The sequence below is a fragment of the Portunus trituberculatus genome, chromosome 47 (genome assembly GCF_017591435.1).
Source record: "Portunus trituberculatus isolate SZX2019 chromosome 47, ASM1759143v1, whole genome shotgun sequence".
NCBI lineage: Eukaryota > Metazoa > Arthropoda > Malacostraca > Decapoda > Portunidae > Portunus > Portunus trituberculatus.
In genome coordinates, this window is record NC_059301.1 from 28,938,612 (window position 1) to 28,960,855 (window position 22,244).

The 22,244-nt window shown below is 39.8% G+C and overlaps 1 pseudogene; it reads left to right on the plus strand.

The window, feature by feature from the left end:
- The window catches only part of LOC123498180, a 218,945-nt pseudogene that overhangs the window by 70,618 nt on the left and 126,083 nt on the right, over nucleotides 1-22,244 (plus strand).

Consider the following 22,244-nt stretch of genomic DNA (forward strand, 5'->3'; position numbering starts at 1 on the left):
GTATGCAGGACCTTTTTGTCGGGTTGGTGTGGGTGGGAGGTGCGGTTTTTATTTGGCGTACGTATGCCGATCACCAATTCACTGCTAAAATGACTACAACGAATGTCTTCCCAGCACAGATATTACAGATTAATCATATACAAGTGAAATTCAAAGTATAATTTAAGTTATACATTTTTCCATTATAGATTAATGTAGATTAGTCTATCACACACAAACTCTATCACACACACACACACACACACACACACACACACACACACACACACACACACACGTTCAAAAATGGTGAACAAGAGGCTTAGGCTAATATCTTCAGATGTTTTATTATCTCATCATGACTATTTACAGAAGCCAGTGGATTGATTTCTTGAGTTGTCATGTGCTTAGTTTTTCACAAATGATAAAGAATCCTTGTCAAGTAAGATACATATGAAAATTATTAAATATATATATCTAGAGATTGAAAATATTCTCCATACAAAATTTGCAATAAAAAAAAACTTTCAAATTAAAAGGATTTCGAAACATGAAAAGTAGATGAAAATATTGATAGTAAAAGGTTACACAAATTTAAAGTTTTGCTTAAGTGAAATGTTGATAAAAGATAAATATTTTTGTTAACACGTCGTTCTTATGAACTCCAAAGAGCATTTGACAGATGGAAAACGTCTCTCTTTTATGTAAGGAACACATGCACATTGTTAGATATAAAGTTATTTTTTACCTATATTTCAAGTACGAAGAATACAAAACAATACAAAAAAATATAAAATTTGTCAAAATTATAAATCTTATGTTAAGATAAGCAGAAAATATAGTGATGTAAATGTTTATAACTATCAATAAAGTGTAAGTTTTCTACTTTCTAAATTTTGTGCAGAAGTAAGATGTTGGCGACAATAAATATTATGTGACATACATACGTGTTTATCTTTTAAGTAAGGAACATATACATACTGTATATAGATGGTAATTTTTTTTTCTCTGTTCATAAGGACCGGATCATGAAAAAAAAAACTAAAACCAATTTTGATATGGAAATTGTAAATTAAGAAATTTTCTAACATGAAAATAAGAGAAAAATTCTATTAAAAAATGTCAATCAAAACTAAGTTGTTTTTCGCTTTCTACATTTTGTTTAAAGTAAAATGTTGACATTATTATCTATACACCATTCTTTTCAACTAAAAAAAAAAAAAAAGTCACATGTGAGATGTCTGTCTTTAATATCTTACCCCACTCACAGAAAAGAAAAAAATGATAAATGACCAAAATTCTTACCTGTCAAAATTGAGTTAAAGACTGAAATTTCTGAGAACAAAGTACGTCAGAGTTTAAAAATTGCCAGTTGTGCAGAGTCCATGAAAGCTGGCGAGGGAAACACTCACCATAAGCCTCTCAGATACTCAACGTTTTGCGTTTTGGGGTCAAGAAGGCAATCCGAGAAACGTCGCAGAGCTTCAAGAAGCACTCCTGCTATAAAAGCTAGCATGCCCGCACCGGCCTAGGTTTGGGGTGACCACCCGCGCCCTATTAAGACGAGCCCTGAAGGAAAAGAGGGGAGAGAACCACTACGAAAGCGAGTATGAAAGAGCCAACTTAGCCCTCAGGAGCTTCAGAAATAGCAGTGAGGGAAATACGAATAAAGAGGGGATCTCTCTCTCTCTCTCTCTCTCTCTCTCTCTCTCTCCTGCTGCTGTAGGACTCGAGATGAAAAGCGAAAGAACCTGAAAACAATCAAGTGTTGACTGCATGCTATGAATTTCAGATCAAGCTGGATCTCTGACGCCACATGATAAGTGACTAGACGAACAACATGGGAGCATCAACAGCAAAAAGAAAATATTGACAATACCACCACTTCCACTACCGCCATACCGCACCTACAAACTTGATAAAAGGATATTACCATTACACTGTATGAAAATATGACTAAACACACACACACAAACACACACACACACACACACACACACACACACACACACACACACACACACATGTCCATCCAGTCATCCCTCCCTACATACATAATTTTGCATAAAAAACAATGCATAAACATTTCAGGGTAGAGAGCAGCAAACATCGGGCCAAAATGAAAAAAAAAAACCTTTGCTTAAAAAAATCAACGGAAAAATACTTTTGACAATAAAAAGAGGAGGTAAAGGCCTGTGCTTGACTGATAAAACTTTACGGCTCTTTTTTATTTAATTTTCTGTTTCAAACCCTTAAACCACAGCACCTTTATTTTTATATATTTTTTTTCCAAGAGATGTGCAATTAAATGAAAGCTTTTTGAGCTTCATATAAGTGAGCAATATTTTGTTTTTTCTTCTATAAAAATATCATTGCTAGATTTCCCATTCTGTTGAACGCTCTGTATTTTCCTTTAATTTCTTTCGATATCGTTATGCTCGTTCACTTCCAGAACCTCAATTTCTATACGTTGTTCTGTTTTTTTTTTTTTTTCGACCCTTGTCCACGCCAGTCACACAGCCCTCTTCCCCGCGGTCCTTTGGGATGCTGTCACGATCCCTCCTCCCTCCACTCTCACGCTCCATCGGACATCTATCCAGGCTGGTAGGATGCTGCTACAAACACTTGGACTCCCAAGGCATTTCCAGTTTATTCTGATATTGTTGCGTCTACTATTACTACTACTACTACACTACTACTACTACTACTACTACTACTACTACTACTACTATTGATTCTTCTTCTTCTTCTACTATTACTACTATTACTTCTACTACCATCACCACTGCTAGTAGTACTACCATCATAAATACGTTACTGTTACTGCTTCTGGTGTTGTTTACTACTTCAAGACTTTTCAAGTGTCTTTTGTTGTACTTTGCCAGAAGCCTTTTTATTATAAAGGGAAAACTCTTACTACTACTACTACTACTACTACTACTACTACTACTACTACTACTACTACTACTACTACTACTGCTACTAATTAACATTACTATTATTATTACTACTACTACTACTACTACTACTACTGATGGAGTTGTCGATATTGAATTAATGAACTCTAATTAAAACGGCTTATCACAACTAGCCTCGTAATGACCAACATTTCAACTGGTAATTGTCCTTTCTTTGCCTTTCTTTATGTTACTATATGTAATAACTCCCGATATATTTCTTTCACTAAATCACCACCATATTATTTTACAACTTCCCTTCCAAACAAAATACCCAATTACGCATGTGTGGTACCGTTCAGCCCTCGCCTCGCAAACAACGACGCTTTACAATCACCAAGATTTTCGTAGTTTAGAGGAAATATGTGAGAGTAAAAATATTTGTCAGTGACACTAGGACCACTGCCGGCCAAATGGGTTCCAAATTGATTCTCGCTTAATTAATGTTTTCCTTTTTCCTTTCTCAACTTAAGGTTCTGTTTTCAAAGTCTTTTCGTTTTCATATTCCTCCCTCCTTTTTGTATTTCTTTGCTCATTTTTGGGTATATCATTAAGTGTTCGAATAGTGTTTTTTTTTTCTGATTCTTTCTTTCTACTTCTTTTACCTTTCTTTTATTCATGCATTTTTCATTCAGTACTTTTCTCTCCGATGTTCACCGTCTCTCCCTGTCTTCACCGGAGAAATGAGTATTAGTATGGCACGTTGTTCTTCCCCACCGCCACACCACGTTATTATACCTTTAAGAACAACTAGCAGAATGCCTTTACTCTCTCTCTTGTTTTCTCGTGTTTTGCTGACCTTTCCGAAAACAAGATTCTGGTAAAACAAAACCACATTCCATACAGAATAAAAGTGAAAGGCAAAGAAAAGTGTATCTCACCATCTCTACAAAGTCCACACTAATGAATATTTAACAACAACGCAAACTACAAGAATAACTAGAGATCTCAGATACACATTTCCTCTGATGAATATTAAAAACCACACAAACTACAGAAATAACTAAAGAATTCAGTAACATTTTCCCTGCGCCAATAAAAAGCTACATGTCGGTGTCTCATCTCGACAACTCTGAACAGAATATAATGGGAAGTTATAGGGAGTACCATTGATAAGAGGAATACATCATGAGAACCCAACTAGGCATCTTTGTGGCGTTCGAAAGCAAATCTTGTGAGGGAGCAAAGCGCCTCAGAATACTGGCCAAAATAGTAATCAAGGGGCGGCCAGCAGCGAACGGTCACCCACAAGAACAGTGCACTCGCCTCCTCTGCTCCAGCCCAGCGAAACGGGCCAAGCAACATGTCTGGCCCAACACGGCAGCAGCGCCCCGAGTCCCGCCTGCTGCTGACACACGCGTCATGATTAATGATCGCTCCACGATTTAACGTTTGACAACTTTAAGTATTTAAAGCACAACCGGTACAATATATCAAGCTTGCTTTGCTACTGTCGGCATGGTTCTTTATTGCTCTTGTTGTTTTTATTTATATCATTGATATCATCGTTTTTGTTACTATCAGTCATTATTATTATTATTATTATTATTATTATTATTATTATTATTATTATCATTTTATCATTGTTGTTATTATTACCATTACTGTTATCATATTGGTAGTAGTAGTAGTAGTAGTAGTTTTTATTCATATCTTTATTTCCATCATCGTCATTGTCATCATCACCATCATCATCATCGTCATCATCATCATCATTGTCAGTATTTGTATTTAATAAACTTCATACCAGGAATCACATTAAATACATGCAAACAAAGTCAGCAACGTTAGAGTGTGTTTCATTTAGGAGTAAACACATACATGCACAAAACTGGAAAAGTAAGTCATTTGCACTCATTAATGTGAAGTGGCTTACATAAATATGCATACAACTCTCTCTCTCTCTCTCTCTCTCTCTCTCTCTCTCTCTCTCTCTCTCTCTGTGTGTGTGTGTGTGTGTGTGTGTGTGTGTGTGTGTGTGTGTGTAAGCCTACATAAACCTATGAACCAGATGGCAACATTTACTTATTTATAATTACAACTCTCTCTTTGGTCATCTGGTCAGACCAGGGACTGCTTACGTTTAGCTGCACCTGGCTTACCTGGAGAAGGCGTCCCGGTCTTAATGTGATGGCTCCATAAAGACTTTTCCCGTAGGATTGATGATACTGCGTGATGGATACACGAGCAAAGTTAAGCGCCAGATGGTAATTATTAACAGCTTTCTCCCTCCCACTATCACAGTTTCATATCATCTTCTTCATACTAAACACTTTTTTTCCAGTAGGTGTCCAGAAAGTATAGATAAGAATATAAGAACATAAGAAAATAAGGGAAGTGTCAGGAAGATATCAGGCGTTCACGTGAGAGTCCCTGTATGCTTACCTATTATTCCATTCCATAAATTGGTTTACCTGATGACAAAAAAAAAAATAAAAATCATATATACTCAAGAAAACTAAGGAATTTACAAGAAGCCTTCCCGCAAACACGTGGCTATCCTTGTACAAAACTTATCACCACATATTATACCCTTCCACACATAAATTCATCTAATCTTCATCCTCCTTTCTTGAGAAGGCTTGCTTACCACACGAAGCCACGCGCTCCAAGATAGCTGAAAGCGCTGCCGTCGCACTCCGCTGCAAACCCTAATCTGGCATGTGATATGGCCCCATAATGCCTGGTCCAGAGGGCGAGGCGGCTCGGGGAAGGAGCACAGCAGCTTTACTGTAGTTAGAGTTAAAAAAAACTAAGGAGAAAAGCCACTCGGGCTCTCGATGGTGCTTCATTAAGGAAGACGCCGCGGGAAACTCTTGAGAAATACCAAATCGCACCCGTTTTTCTGTGTGACGAGCCAACCAGCATTCCGGTGAGGGAGAAACTTGTGCAATCTATTTCCTTGTTTCACGAAATAATAGAATTAGAAACCGTGAACGTGCTTTTGGAACTATCATTAATACATTTCTGGTCGACTTGGTGAAATTAGAAGCCGTGGGAGAGGCGAGGAAAGGACCGAGCTGGCGGACGGCGAGACGCGTCACAAAACACAAAGCTTTTCTGCCTCTTTACGGCCACGGCGACAATGGTGCAGCGGCGAGAGGTAGCGTGGCGCACGTCCAGCTGGCAGCATGAGGACGCCGGGAAGCTGCTTAGGGTACAGGAGGCCCATGGGAGAAGTGAGAGGCCTTCATCTCAACTTTATGCAAAACGCCGAGAGCATTAGTGTCCTCTGATCACTCGTACCAAAGACAGGAAGTAGCTTTGAAACTTTCCACTACTATATCTAGTAACCCGTCTTGTATTTACCCAATATTTGCATCATCAAATCATATCATAAACCTTGATATCAACGAACATATAAATGCACACATACATAATTACCTACGAGTATTTGCGCTAGAAATCATAACGGCTGTGATATGAAAGGAAGCAGGCGGCATAAGCACTACACTTGACTGTATATACACTTCGTATAAGCAAGGTCGGAGAAAACATTTATAAATTTCTCACCTGGTATTTGATGTGTCCGTATAAAACAGCGAATCGAAAGATAAACACTCAAAGGTAATCATTTGAAACCGGATAAAGTGTTTACTCATAAATCGAGTCACCACAGCATTAAGAGCGAAAAAAAGAAAAAAAAAACATAGAAAAAATCATACCAAGCGTCTTGCATTTCAAGCGAATTAAGGGCGCGCGAGAGAAACGTCTTTATTCATGGAGTTAGGAATTGAATCAAGTCTTTGCAGCTGACGCCATCGTGAAGGAGACTTCATGGAGTAAGTTATCACGGTGCAGTATTTAAGGCACTTCCACCACTGTAGAGGATTAATGGTTTGGGTTTAGTTCCTCGTGTCATGCATCAGCTTACGGAGGGGTTGAAAGGCGAGTTTGGAGAGGGTAAGGGGTGGAGGGAAGGAGGTCGAGTGGGAATGACAGTGGTACTCAAGTTTCTCGTTTCTCTTTGCCTGGAGGCACTCAGAGCTCTGGCATGTGTTCTGTTGCTATAAATTATTCCACTGCTGCTGCTGCTGCTGCTGCTGCTACTGTTTCTACTTCTAGTATTCTACTACTAGAAGCCGGTCAACAAGCAAGAAGGGCAGAATGGAAAGAAGAAAGTAAGAGAAAAAGAGAGAAAGAACAAGGAAGAAAGAAAGAGAGAAAAGAACAAACGAACGAAGAAGAAAAGAAAAAAGAAAGAAAGGTACACAAAAAGAAAGGAATAGCAAAACAAAATAAAATAAAGGAAAAAAAGGAAAAGAAAAAAAGAAGAAAAATATAAAGAATGGAGGAAATGAGAGCAAGCAGCATTTCAAGTTATTAAATGGCAACATAAAGAATGAATCAGAGAACAAGAATTTCCATCAACGTGATTAAAAACAAACAAACAAAGAAACAAAGAAACAAACAAACAGTTTCACGTGTGACGAGTATACGTAATATGCCTGAGAGGGAAGCAATAAGCCTGAAAGGAGACTTATTAAAAGAGTCGTCACAGAGTAGAAAAAAAAGCTCGCCAGGATTTCAAGACTATTATAAACCCCACAAGGGCTGAAGGCACATTAACCACCTGACTTGAGAGAATGAAATTACTGAGGCTTAAATGACGTTGATGAAGAGGATGATAGAAAGGAGGAAAAAGAGAAGGATAGAGAACGATAATAAAGTATTTCGTGATGTGACTTGCTTCGCCCAGCCATGCCCTCTAGCTATTAGAAACAAGGACTGCCACGTATATGACTGATGGCTTCCCTTATTTTTAATGCTTGTACGTTGACTCCTGCTGGCAGCATGAGACAACAAACTAATACTTTTTAAAATTCTTTCGTTTTGTGTTCACTAAACAAATACCCTATGGAATAATGACATATTTCAAGCTATTTGTTTTACGTTGGAAGAGAACATTTTATTGGCGGACATTACAAAATATGAGTATACGTTCTCAAGCCATTAATCAGGACACACTCACTGCTTATCTCTTCATGAATCCCTTATGAAAAGCGTGGCAGTCAGTGCTGTTTTAAGATGCTGGCACTGAGAACAAAGATGAGACTCCCTCCTTGAGTTGACGCAAAAATAAAAGTATTCCATATTGCATGAATCATGTGTATTTCAGAAAAGCGTCAGGCAAGCGGGATAAGTGCTTTTAGTTCTTGTCTTCTTGTTTCTTGTATAAGAAGCTAAGAAAAAATTAGTGTCGAATTTTTGTTACGTTTCAGTGAGACAGCAAGAGAGAGAGAGAGAGAGAGAGAGAGAGAGAGAGAGAGAGAGAGAGAGAGAGAGAGAGAGAATAGAGGCAGAAGACAATGACAAATCAAGGAGGATGTGACGCTTACAAGAATAGCTTATAGAAAATGCATTACAATAATATTACTCAGACGATGGCACTGAGACAGAGAGAGAGAGAGAGAGAGAGAGAGAGAGAGAGAGAGAGAGAGAGAGAGAGAGAGAGAGAGAGAGAGAGAGAGAGAGAGAGAGAGAGAGAGAGAGAGAGAGAGAGAGAGAGAGAGAGAGAGAGAGAGAGAGAGAGAGAGAGTTTGAATGTTTCATTTCATATATTTTCTCTTTCGCAGAATATTTTTCTATATTATTCAACTGATGAAACAAATATATACATAGTCATTACGAATGATAGTAATTACCACAGGAATAAATAAAATAAAACTCACGGACAAATATAACAATTCACATACAAAAGATATAAACTGTGCTAGATAGAAAAGGTTCTCTCGTAAAATATGTAATGTGCACTCAATTAATTTTGTTCTGCATTTGCATTTGTTGTACTTGCAGTGCTGCACACATAATTATATTATTATCATTATAGAAATGATCCAAGGTAATATTAATAACTGCTCGATATTCAATTATTTAAAATTAAGGACAAAATCAGTTTCCGTAATATGATTTGCAATTCATCTTACATTTAGTTCAATCAACAAATTTAACTCACATTTAATACGTCAAACTCGAATATTCATCTCAGCAACATCATATACAGTACCCAGAAACATAATACGCAACAACCTATAATCTAACATCAATATAACACAAATATCCTACCAATCCCATGTTTTCTCCTTTTATCTTCATCAAATAATCAATTAAATTAATTTCTTGGACTACATTACACATCTTTCAAACTCTACTTAGAAGGAGCAAGATGTATTTTTCCATCTTGACTCAGCCTTTACATTCTGGGCCTTTACTTCTCCGTCTGCCGCTCAATTATTCCGCTGTTACACTCTATAATATACATAGGCGTGATGATTCATGCATCTCTAGCCAATCACACCCTAATTTTTTACCTTTTGACCAATCCGACACTACATAGTTACGACCCTTCAGAAAATGCGTTTAATCAAACACAGGCAGCGTCTGGGCAATCATAAATGAAGACAAGGTTTAAGGCGGAGTGTAGGTAGGCGTTGATATATATTTCCATAAATTGACCAATTTTTTCCTGGTAATTTCCTCTCCCTTTCCTCCTGTTCGTTTCTGGGTTTTCTGTCGCTCCGCCTACTTGATGCGGTATCCTATACTAATCCTCTTTTCTTGTAGTAGTGACCTGCTTTATATTTGCTGTTTTTGGCTATGGTACCTTGTGCTAATCCATCTTGTTGTTCTGGCGGTCTCCAGTTCCATAATCGCGGATATCTGGTGTGAAGGTGTAAATTACCCTTCTGAAGGAGACTGGCTTATTACTTGTATTTCTTATATCTAATATATTCTGCTTCTTTCTTTCTTCTCTCTTCTTTTCTTCTTCTCATTTTCCTTATTACCTGTTGCTATATTTTTTTCATTTATTCATTTCTTTCTTCATCATGTAATATACTTCTGCGTTCAGGAATGACAACACGTGTCTAGCTTGCTGAATCATTTTAGACACTGATGATAATGACTTGCGTTCTCGCCACTTCTTTCTAGATATACATACACCAGGAATTACTAAGTTTTCTGGAGTCTTTTTCATAGGAATGCTTAAATCACAACTAGACAAAAGGAGAAAAATGATATATATAGCGAAACAGGTATAGACTATATAATATTATATGTTTGATGATTTGTTGCACCTTCCATTATGTTAATTTGCACTTTTTTCTCTCAATTCCGTTGTTTCTCTCATTATATATACGAGTTACTGTTCTAAACTATACTTGTTGGAGTAACGTACATTGCCTGCGTGAGTTGACGTGTTTTAACCTATTTCACAACACAACTGACTGATATTAAGAGTTGCTTACATTTGATGACAAAGAGAATGAAAATGATGTATATGTAAAAAAGGTAAAATACTTTTTGCTTTTATTCTGACATCACACACACACACACACACACACACACACACACACACACACACACACACACACACACACACACACACACACACACACACACACACACATGAGGTCTCAGTCCTACCCGAAGATCGGTCACTACGAGCTCTGAGCTCTCCGTAGGTGAATAACCGTGGTGAATAACACACACACACACACACACACACACACACACACACACACACACACACACACACACACACACACACACAAACCGAGTAGTGTAGTAGTTAACACACTCGGTTCACAAGTGAAAAGGTCTTGGTTCGAGTCCCGGGCGCGGCGAGGCAAATGGGCGAGCATCTTAATGTGTATCCCTTATTCACCTGACAACAAGTAGGTACGGGATGTAATTCGAGGGGTTGTGGCCTAGCTGTCCCGTTGTGTGGTGTGTGATGTAGTCTCAGTCCTACCCGAAGATCGGTCTATTAGCTGATCTGGTTCCGTAATGGGGAAGGCTGGCTGGGTGACCAGCAGGCGACCGTGAATACAATACACACACACACACACACACACACACACACACACACACACACACACACACACACACACACACGTACACACATTATGTAAATATAGAAATAAATTGCAGAAAATTGTAATCATCGCTAGACTCCATGCTAGAACTCAATCTTTAGTAGAGGTATACAATACAATGATATGTAAGAAAAAATCATGAATGATGTTCAATATTCCTTGTACTTTCAATAGAAGTTTTTGAGATCATCCTAAAGGTCAGCAGTTCCCATGATGCAAACAAGTAAATTTAAGATTAATTTTATCCCAATGAGTGTAAACCTCTCTAATTCTTTGACCTCACGCTAATGTTCTTTTTCTTTTCTTTTTCGTGTATATTTAATTTCATTTTCCTGTTTTTAGAACCATAAAGATGATCTCTGCACCAAGGATTTCACGTCGTATGTATATCCAATGTAACAATAATGATCTACTTATTCACTTACTTACTTATGCTCTTTAAAATATACGAGTGGGAGTGAATGAGGCTAGTAAAGCTTCAACATTTCCTGTGTCACCGCACATCCAGTAAGCATCCAGTAAGGATGCTCAAACAATTAGTGTCACTAAAAATTCACTAATAGCTCTTTTCAAACGTTAAACATTATTCATAAAGAGCAGAGGTGTTTGTAATTTTCAAGGCCAGCAATAAGGTCATGACGAGAAACAAGTTAGACAAAATTGGATTCAGAGAGAGAGAGAGAGAGAGAGAGAGAGAGAGAGAGAGAGAGAGAGAGAGAGAGAGAGAGAGAGAGAGAGAGAGAGAGAGAGAGAGAGAGAGAGAGAGAGAGAGAGAGAGAGAGAGAGAAAGGAATGAATTGGTTTTCAAATAGAGTAGAAGATGAATGGAATAGAGTAATAAAACAGGTCGTTAGAGTTGATCATTACGGAACTTTAAAAGAAGACAAAATTATAAATAGGGACGAAAGGTGTAAATAAAAATAGGTGGGTATATGTACGCTTCATACGGGAACTATGACATGATGGTTTCTTGCAGATTTTCTTATTTTCTTGAAGTGTTTATATGTAGTGAGTCACTATCTTTGGAGACGAAAAGCACAGGCAGAACATACTAGAGAAGGAAAGTCAAGCCATGATCAGGTTGCGCTAGACTCCAAGGGCGGATGAAGGAATCGGGTTTTCTTATTTCCTTTAGGTATTTATATGTAGTGTATCAATAAAAACGGAAACGAAAAGCACAGGCAGAACATAATAAAGAGGGAGAGTCAAGCCATGTTAGGTTGCTCGAGAGTCTCGGAGTGGACGAAGGGATAAGGCATGCAGCGTGTCGAGTAGATTACGGTGGATCCCGATGGATTACGCCGGGTTTCCTGGCCTGGTAATTCCTTCAGTGCAACCAATAGAATGATGTCACCTAAAAATACACCCCCACAAGGGAAATTATCGAGGTTTACTGTCACAATGGATACACGACACAACAACAGCAGTAATGTGTGACAGCTTTAAAATATGTCAGCTTGGAATTTGCCATATGAAGTGAGTATTCGTCCTTTTATTGTTTGTTCAAATTATCATGGTAGGAATGTATGTGTGTGTACGTGTGTGTGTGTGTTTCAATGTTTGATCTGCTGCAGTCTCTGACGAGACAGCCAGACGTTACCCTACGGAACGAGCTCAGAGCTCATTATTTCCGATCTTCGGAAAGGCCTGAGACCAGGCACACACCACACACCGGGACAACAAGATCACAACTCCTCGATTTACATCCCGTACCTACTCACTGCTAGGTGAACAGGGGCTGCATGTGAAAGGAGACACACCCAAATATCTCCACCCGGCCGGAGAATCGAACCCCGGTCCTCTGGCTTGTGAAGCCAGCGCTCTAACCACTGAGCTACCGGGCGTGTGTGTGTGTGTATGTGTGTGTGTGTGTGTGTGTGTGTGTGTGTGTGTGTGTGAGAGAGAGAGAGAGAGAGAGAGAGAGAGAGAGAGAGAGAGAGAGAGAGAGAGAGAGAGAGAGAGATCAGGTGGAGATCTCTCACATACAGCGGCTGAAACAGTCTCAGAAATCAGGCTGTCAGTGCCATTGGATCGCAAGGTATGGCGTGGTTTGCGTACAGCGGCTGTTCGGTGAGTGCGAGAGGCGATCAGTGCGCCGTGTGCTTGGTGAGCCAGGGACATCCTGCACCACCACCTTTTGCGAGACTTACAATGGGTATTTCCTTTACGAAGCAGCCATACTTATATGGAAACTCGCAAACACACACACACACACACACACACACACACACACACACACACACACACACACACACACACACACACACACACAGTGTCACTAATAGCTGCATCTCCCTTTCGGACGCACCACATTCACATTGTAACCATTTATCAAATAAACTGACGCAATATTTATAAAACTCCTTTATGAAGACAGATATGCAAATATGCATTGTGCCACACTGCCGGCGGCTTCATGATAACAGACTACAAAGTTGACATGTGTTTCGTATATTACACTGATTGTTCGTTATCAAATAAATACACAACTGACACTGCTTCCCTCAACACCGGCAAATTACCATCATTCACACCACTGCCCCGCAAAGCCCTCATTTCACCACCATTCACACTACCATTCAGCCACACTGCCACTGTCAATGACACCCTTGCCAATCCCCCATTCCCCATCCCCGTTAGCCACACGCCTCCCTCTCCGTCCTCTCATCCTCTCTTCTTGTATCTGTAGCACGAACTGGTGGTGGCGGCCGAGGCTGGAGGCACAGCAGTGCATACCATCGTGCAAGTGAGGGTGGCTGATGTGAACGACAACGCGCCTTACTTCCTGCACCCGGAGCCTTTCTTCACCGTGATCGAGGAGGACGACCGCGACCTACCGTCCTCCATCACCACGGTGAGTGTGCTACGGGACGCCGCTTTCTTAACATTTACATGGAATTTTAAACTTTGTGATTCTATCTTATAGAGACGTTTAGACTCTGGGGACTCCTAAACTCTGTTATTCTACTTTATATGAACGGCTTGAGCCTTAGACTCTAAGGACATTTCTGCATTGTGTGTGTCTTGTGACGGTTTTTTCCTTCTGCTCTATAGTTGATGATGAGGGCGAAGGAATCGTATGTTGTGGCTTTGCCGTTTATTTAATGTAGAGAATACAGAATCTACTTCCTTCCGAGTCTAGTGCGGAATCCCCTCTAGCCGATTCAAGGACCTCTAAATTATCTAACTCGGTTAGAGAGTGGCGAGTTATTGAAGCTAAAGATATAAGGGGCATTAACGGACCTCGGAATATGAGAAAGTCATGAATTCCACTTATGAAGGAAGCCTTCTGTTACATGTCGGAACATCTCTAGAATTTTATCTTCTCAAGAAGGCCGTTAGACGCTGGATGGAGTACCACATTATAAATCTGCTGGATTGTGAACACCGCACAAAATTCAACAAGCAACTCGTTTCTAAATTCACAGTCATTATCAGAAAAAAAGCCTTTGACAGAGAAAGAAAATTATCTATATGTGTCACAATGGGCAAACTAAAGAGGAAGCTTCTTTTTTTTTCCAGCAAAGAAACAAGCACAAACAACTGCGATAAATTATTTACACACACATAGAGATGTCTGTTACCTGAGGGGGTTTGTTGAAGCTAACCTAATGCAACATTCACTGTATTCCAAGGAGGTTCAGATACAGGGTATTCAAGCATAGGTATCACTAGAGGAGCGACTTATGCTATGTGCAGGAGATGCGTAAGGTAGGGCCATCAGTACGGTGATAATGGGAACACAATGATGCGATCCACACCAAGGTGTGCAAAATGGACAGAATGTGCACCATGAGGGACTAAGGAGTTAGGTATAATTAGTTGTGGGCTGACGTCACGTAAGAGGGGAAAGCTTTTCTCACAAGCAGACCATCCTGAAGAAAGAAATTATCACCAGGCATTGATGATTAACATTTTGAGTCAGGAAGGTATTCAAATTTTGGTTTACAATTCTTGAGAATCACATACCATTTCACGTGACATCTTGTGAGATTTTTATCATTGAATAAATCTTTTACTGCTTTATTGTGATAGGATAAATCTAAATGAGATCATGAAAATATCGCAACGACTAGACGATTGCAAGTGTTTCTAAATCAATGATCGAGAAGCGTGACTCATCGTTATATAGATACGACACCCAAATGCAATGTGACGACTTTTACCTTTGTTGTCTTTGTGAATAAGAAGGCTCCAAGAACGGAACCAAAAACATCAGTGGTGCTCGGAAAACCGAGAACAGGCGCTGGCACGAGAGAGAGTTTAAGAAACTTTAGAACATAGTGAAGGCTGCTTTTTGCTCATCACCCCAGACAAATGGAGCGTCTTTCTTATTAAGAAGACGAGGCAGAACTGAGACACGAGCATAATGAGGAACAAAAGATCTTTAATATCCAGAAAAATTGGGAATTGACTTCAGCTCAGTGACAGATGTTGGAGGAGGAAAGCTCATAACAGAAACAATTATATCCTTTTCATTGCGCAAACCAGCGGTATCTACTACTACTACTACTACTACTACTACTACTACTACTACTACTACTACTACTACTACTACTACTACTACTACTACTACTACTACTACTACTACTACTACTACTACTACTACTACTACTACTATTACTACTACTACTACTATACTACTACTACTACTACTACTACTACTACTACTACTACTACTACTACTAATACTAGTACTGCTACTACTACTACTACTGTGGTGTTATTTGAAAAAATAACACTTAGAAAGAATGACTTTTAGTTCTGTGTGAGATAAACGAGAAAATCATCATTAAATTTTATAGTGTGTATTCTTATCTTGAAAGACATCGTCCAAATAATCAAAGACACCATCTCTCAATAGACCTCAGAAAACTTCGTTAATAAGAAACTGAAGGCAAATAAGGTAATTTTTTAAACCATAGAAAGATGAAAGTACTGGAGTGATTGTGGTTGTGAGAGTGAGATTGCCATTAATCCACAACAGAGAAAATCCTACAAGCGTGCCCTTTAACCATTCAAAACCATACAATTATCTGCCGAGTGAGTCTTCGTGCAGTCATAATAACACACTGCGAGTAGGTAGGGATGTAAAAGTGAAGGATTCATAAGAAAGAGGTCGAGGTTGAGTATGCTCGTAAGACAATATCTGACGTGGAGCCTTAGGGCGCGTAGTACTTTCACAGAAATGGCAAGTATAAGCCTGGTGCACAAGAGAAGACGAGACGCGGTAGGGGTCGGATGAGGAGGTGACGAAAGTGAGGGAAGATTCTATAAGATGTGGAGCGGAGGAGAAGTGAGGAGGATGGGGGAAAGGCTGAGAGGGACGGGAACTCGGGACAGCAGTAGAAACCTGAGGATAATATGGCTGAGGCACTGACGAGGGGGCAGCGTTACACAACTTCGCCTCAACCCCTGTTATGTATGTAAGTGTCAAGATAAAAATGAATGTTAGCAGTAAGTTGAGCAGAAGTGGGCGTGAGACAGTTAGTGTACAGAAAGTAAGAAAAGAGATAGAGAATATAATCTAGACTCGGATTCTGTCTCAAAGGGAGTTCTAGACTCTGGAATTTTATCTGATAGGGTTGTCCAGATAATGAGATTCTATAGTGTGCTTTCTTACATCGTGGTCCACACTGTTTAGATAAGCCTGTCTCCTTTACCTTTTTTATTCCAGATAGGCATGAAATGTAATCTTCTCAGTGTGACTTTGCTTTCTAGTTTATCCTCAAAATATCACATTGAAAATAGACACGGAGATTGAACAGAAAAGTTTGTGTCTGGGAAGACGTGTAAAGATACTGACACGATATGCAAAGAAAAAAAGATAAGAGAATTGGAGGCAGGGAACAAGAGACAGAGGCGGCGGATGCTGGACGCGTGGATGGATGAGTTCGAGATGAAATTAAACGTGTGAAGCATTGCAACATATATACAACATGTGGAGGAGTGCCAAGTTGAGCGGTGGCGGAAAAGGTGCAAGAAGGCAGGAAGTAAGGAAGGAAGGAAGGGTGCACGGTAGTGGGGCTTTTAATCAGGGAAAGAAAGTTAGTTGAGGCAATCACCATCTTATGATTCTTATGTGGCGATATAATATTAGTGGCAATCATTACGTAATGACAATGTAAGGAGAATGAGTTATTAATATATGAAGACGGCATTGAAAGTATGCAAATGAAAGGAAAAGAGAGACAAGAAAGATTTTGATGGAAGGAAGAGGCATATAAAGGAAAAAGACACAAAGACAAGAGGAGTGGAGAGGGAGGGAAGGGTCAAAAGTCTTTGAGGGAGAGGGGAGAAAGAGGGGAGGAAGAAGGGAGAAAAGAGGGGAGAAAGCAGTGAAAAGTGAAGAGATGGAAAGGGTGAATGCTGGGCTAGGAGCAACGACTAGAAACAATATAAGATGATTGACAAATACAACATATGGCGCGCACGCAAGACAGATAGACAGACAGACAGAGAGAGAGAGAGAGAGAGAGAGAGAGAGAGAGAGAGAGAGAGAGAGAGAGAGAGAGAGAGAGAGAGAGAGAGAGAGAGAGAAATATACATACGTGCAAGAAGTGACAAACACAAACACACACACACACACACACACACACACACACACACACACACACACACAGATGAATACACACAAAAGGAAAGTGAATAGCCGCGTAAATGGAGCAACTGACAAAACGGAGGGGAGAGGACGAGAGAGAGAGAGAGAGAGAGAGAGAGAGAGAGAGAGAGAGAGAGAGAGAGAGAGAGAGAGAGAGAGACGTAAATACGAGTAGAAAGCTATCATAAATTCTTAGGTTAAAAAGATAGAGAAAAAAAAACATGATGGATGACATAAGAAATATGAAGAAAGGGAGAGAGTGAGTGTGTGAGGGAAAGTTAGTGTACAATAGCAAACTGAGTAAGAAAGGGAAAGTGAAAGTGAAAGAGTGAGAGAAACTGAAAGTGAAGTGAAAATAGTAAAGATTAAATAGAGTAAACATGACTGGTAGAGCGAATGTGTGTGAGCATGTTAGCGAGTCAAGGCAAGTGTGTGAGTGAGTGAGTGAGTGAGTGAGTGAGTAATTGATTGATTGATTGAGTGAGTGAGTGAGTGACATTTAATTCTTTGACTACTATTTGGTACATATTTCTTTTATTACTAATCACTCCGAGGTATCTTTACTAGTTCTACAGTCTCCTCTTTTTTCTTAAACACGAAACAAATTGCAAAATCTATTATCTTTAATGCTCTACTTTCTTACATACGTTTTGAAAAATTTCTTGTATTACTTCTGGAGCTGTTAAGTATCTCGTATCACAGTGAAAGGGTTTACATGTTCCATTATCAAAGATATTTACACTATATACGTACAAATAATGGCTAGTGTTTTGCATTCCATTGTGTGAATGAGTGGATGATAGTGAGTGAAAATGACCGAATAAAAGTAAATGATAGTGACTGAATATGAGTGAATGACTGAATAGGTAAGGAGACATGAACGAAGGTGAATGAAATGATAATGAATACAATTAACTGAAACTGAGTAGATGATAGTGACTGAATATTAGTGAATGATTAAATGAATAAGGACTGATTAACAAGAACACTTGAAACATTTTTTTATACCATGTGGGCTTTACACTGGAATTTATGGGCTAAAAGGATTACTTATTGGGGTACCTTCTGTCTGAAAGGCAACCCGCTAGGAAAACCGTTGCCCCGAGTGAGGAAGCCTAACATACACTCAAACCGTGGACAGGATTCGAACCCGTGCGCTAGGAGACCCCTGGAACCCCAAAGCACGCATGGCTCTACTGTACCACTTGAACCACTTGAAAGACTTGAAACACTCATCTAATACGTGAATGAAGATGAAAGAATGGATAAAAGTGATGGGCTAGTGAGTGAGTGAACGAGCGAATGAGTGAGAGAATGAACTAGACTGCAAAGAGGTATTACTATGAACAAAGGATAAACACTCACATGGTCAAAGCTCTCCGCACCGTAACTAATGTTCCTTTTAACTATTTTTCACGGAGAGGGATTCCGCGTCACGTCAGTAGCAGAATTATTATTCATGAATATGTTGATCTACCCTTTGTTCATTATCAGGATGTGTCGGGGAGTGTAAGATATGAAATGTCCTCTGTGTCACATGGCTTTTTCTCCCTTCTTCTTGAGGAGGAGATAGGGAAAGAGAAGGAGAAGCAATATTAGCACACGTTATCAATCACTTTGTCTAATCATCATGGATCAATCTTTCTTGCGCTTAACAATCACTATAAGAAAATTTTACCTTCAACATATTACCCTTCGTTTTGAATTTTCATTCCCTCCCCCTACCGCTTCCATCTACGTAGATTCTGTCGACGTTCCCTTTCTCTCATATTAATAGCTCCATTGGTAGCCCCCGTCCTCACCTCGGCACTCCATTTTTTTCTCATCTCTGACTGGCATTAATGAGCGCTTGTTTGTTTTTGTCCCTCTGTCAACTTTCAAAGAAAATACTTGTTCCCTCTCGTCTCTCATCCGCCTCCTTTCCAAGTGTAGATGAATAAAAGGACGAAAATAAATGGAGTGAGGCAGAGAGGAACAGGCAAACAGACAAGAAGAGAGGTAATATATATATATATATATATATATATATATATATATATATATATATATATATATATATATATATATATATATATATATATATATATATATATATATATATATGGGAAGAAGAGAATCTTGGAGGAAAATGCAGAAGCAACCTAATACATTGTAGTATTTGTAAGTAAGCGTAATTTAAAGAGGTTGATTCTCACTGCCTTCCTTTTTCCCTTTGTGTGTGTGTGTGTGTGTGTGTGTGTGTGTGCAGGTGAAGGCGGCTGACAAGGACCGGCAGGACACGCAGGGGCTCCTCTACACTCTGAGTGGGGATGGCGTGGATGGATTCTCTCCTTCTGATGCTTACTTCAGTATTAACGCCCACACTGGAGAGCTCATCCAGCAGCGGGTAAGTGGGAGATAAGTATACACAGACAGATCGATAGATATATAGATGTATAGATAGGTAGATAGATAGATAGATAGATAGATAGATGGATAAACATAGATAGATAGACAGAGATAAATAAACATATAGAAAGATAGACCGGTAGATAAATAAATAGATAGATAGGAAGATAGCTATAAAGATAAATAGATAAACAGACACATAGGAAAAAAAGTTAGTTAAGCAAATACATAAATAATAGGCAGAAAGATTGGTAGATGGATAGTTAATTACATAGGCGGATACCCAAACAGATAAATACATACAGAGACAGATAGATAGATAGATAGATAGACAGATAAATAAAGAGATGAGATAAATAGATAAGCAGATAGATAAAGATATATTTATTGATAGACAGACAGATAGGTACACAAATAGATGAATAAATGAATAAATAGATACACAGCTAAACAGATAATTATATTGCTAAACAAAGCATTTAAAAACCACATTATCTCTTTTCATTGGTGTTGCAGGCACTAGATCGAGATCCCCCTCGAGGAAGGCACGTGTGGAAGGTGCGTGTACAAGTAAGTGACGGGCAGGCATTCCAATCACTCCTTGGTGGCGATGTCCAAGCAGACCCTCACAGCAGCCACAGCCGTCACTCGAGACAAGTCTGGAGGAGCCAGACGCAGGAGATCTTGGACACTAACGAAGGGGACGAGAGAAGGGTGCTGGAGGAAAAAGATGGAAAGAGAAAAACGAACGGAGAGGTGCTGAAAGAAATGGGATCAGAAGCTCTTAAGAGTTATGCACTGATGCTAGATGAACATCAATTACTGATTAGAAAGACAGTGAGGGATAGTGATGCAGGAGAATTGGAGGCTCAGTGGACAGAAAGTCAGTTTCTGACTAGGTATCTAAATCGCACCAGAATGGACATAAAAGAAAGGATCCAAGAACTTCAGCAAATAACGAGCAGCCAAGCCAAGCCGTGGATGCAAATTGGGGAGAAAACTCCACAAAATCCCCATCCTGAGACGACGAATCCCTCTCATGCAGAAAGAGAGTGGCGTGAGCCAGGCCATTCACGTAGAGCTGAGGGCAGTCTACCAGGAAGACCGCATAATTTTCAGGAGTCTTCGGTTTACAACATCCAGGAAGCAACGGAGACAAGGCGATTATCCAAAAGGGAAATGGAGCTAGTATATCCAAAACATTCAAACATTCCAAGGACAACTGAGCAGCTACTAAAAAGTAACAGAATCGCAGAGATAAGAAATACAACAGAAAGTTCCCTGAGCTTCAAAGAAATCACGCACAGTCGTGAATCTTGGGTGAGCAAGTACAGTGGGTCAGGAATGGCGCGCGTGTCTGGCCAGCCACACCTCCCTGCCCAGCAGCGTGTGGCATCTCCGTTAAAGATTTGCCACGGCAATACAACAATACATGCTAAACTGGAGCAAACTCTCAATATCTCTTCTAGTTTTAGAGGAATGGATTTCAGACTGCAATCGAATCAAGCGTCACAGACTTTCAAAAGTCTGCCACGAAACTTCAAACAATCATAAATTCTGGGCGAAAAAATACCTTGAATATTAAATTTTCAACAGAAGAAAAGACAGCTTCCGCTGAAGAAGGTGAATGGCATCAACAGGAAATTAAGAAAAAGCCAAGCTCAGATGCGGAGACGGCCAGAGACAGAGCTTCTGAGACTGAATGGGAAAATTTGAGCTCAATACGGGAAGACATACCTACTAAAATTGGTGTGTTTCATGCTGGAGAACAAACAACAGAACAACACGTCTCGAAAACATCTGGCGTTAAACGAAGTCTCAAGAAGCGAAGAGAGACTAAAGAGCCTAGAAAGACGAAGGACACCATGCTCTACAACACTTCCTTCGACTCCCCTTACTTTGGAGAAGAGAAGCACACTGCAGGAGGCAACGGCGGAGGCTGCGGTGACGTGAGTGTATTTGGCGGGGACAGGCAAGATTACCACGCGTCACGGGCTGATTGGGTGACACGAGGGCGGGCCCGTGGCGGCCGAGTGCACTTGGTGGAGACTGTGGTGACTCTGTTAGTGAAAGACATCAACGACAACCCGCCTGTGTTCCCCAATACCACCATGTTTGGCGAGGTGCAGGAAAACGGCCCTATTGGTGAGTACAACTTTTCTGTGTTTGGTATTGATGGGGGAGGGATAGGGTGGGGGAAGGATGGCAAGGAGGGACGCAGATGTATAGTCCTTTAATGTCACTGTATCAAGCGAGACAAGCTGTGATTAAAACTCAATGTGGATTTAATATCGACAAGAGAACGTTTGATCATATTAATGAAACTCTAATCTAACACTTCCCCTGACAAAAAAAAAAAAAAAAACAAAAACGGCATACATTATTTTTTCTTAATGTTAAACTCTTGCTGTTTGGTTGAGACTCTAGACTCAGGGACGGAGT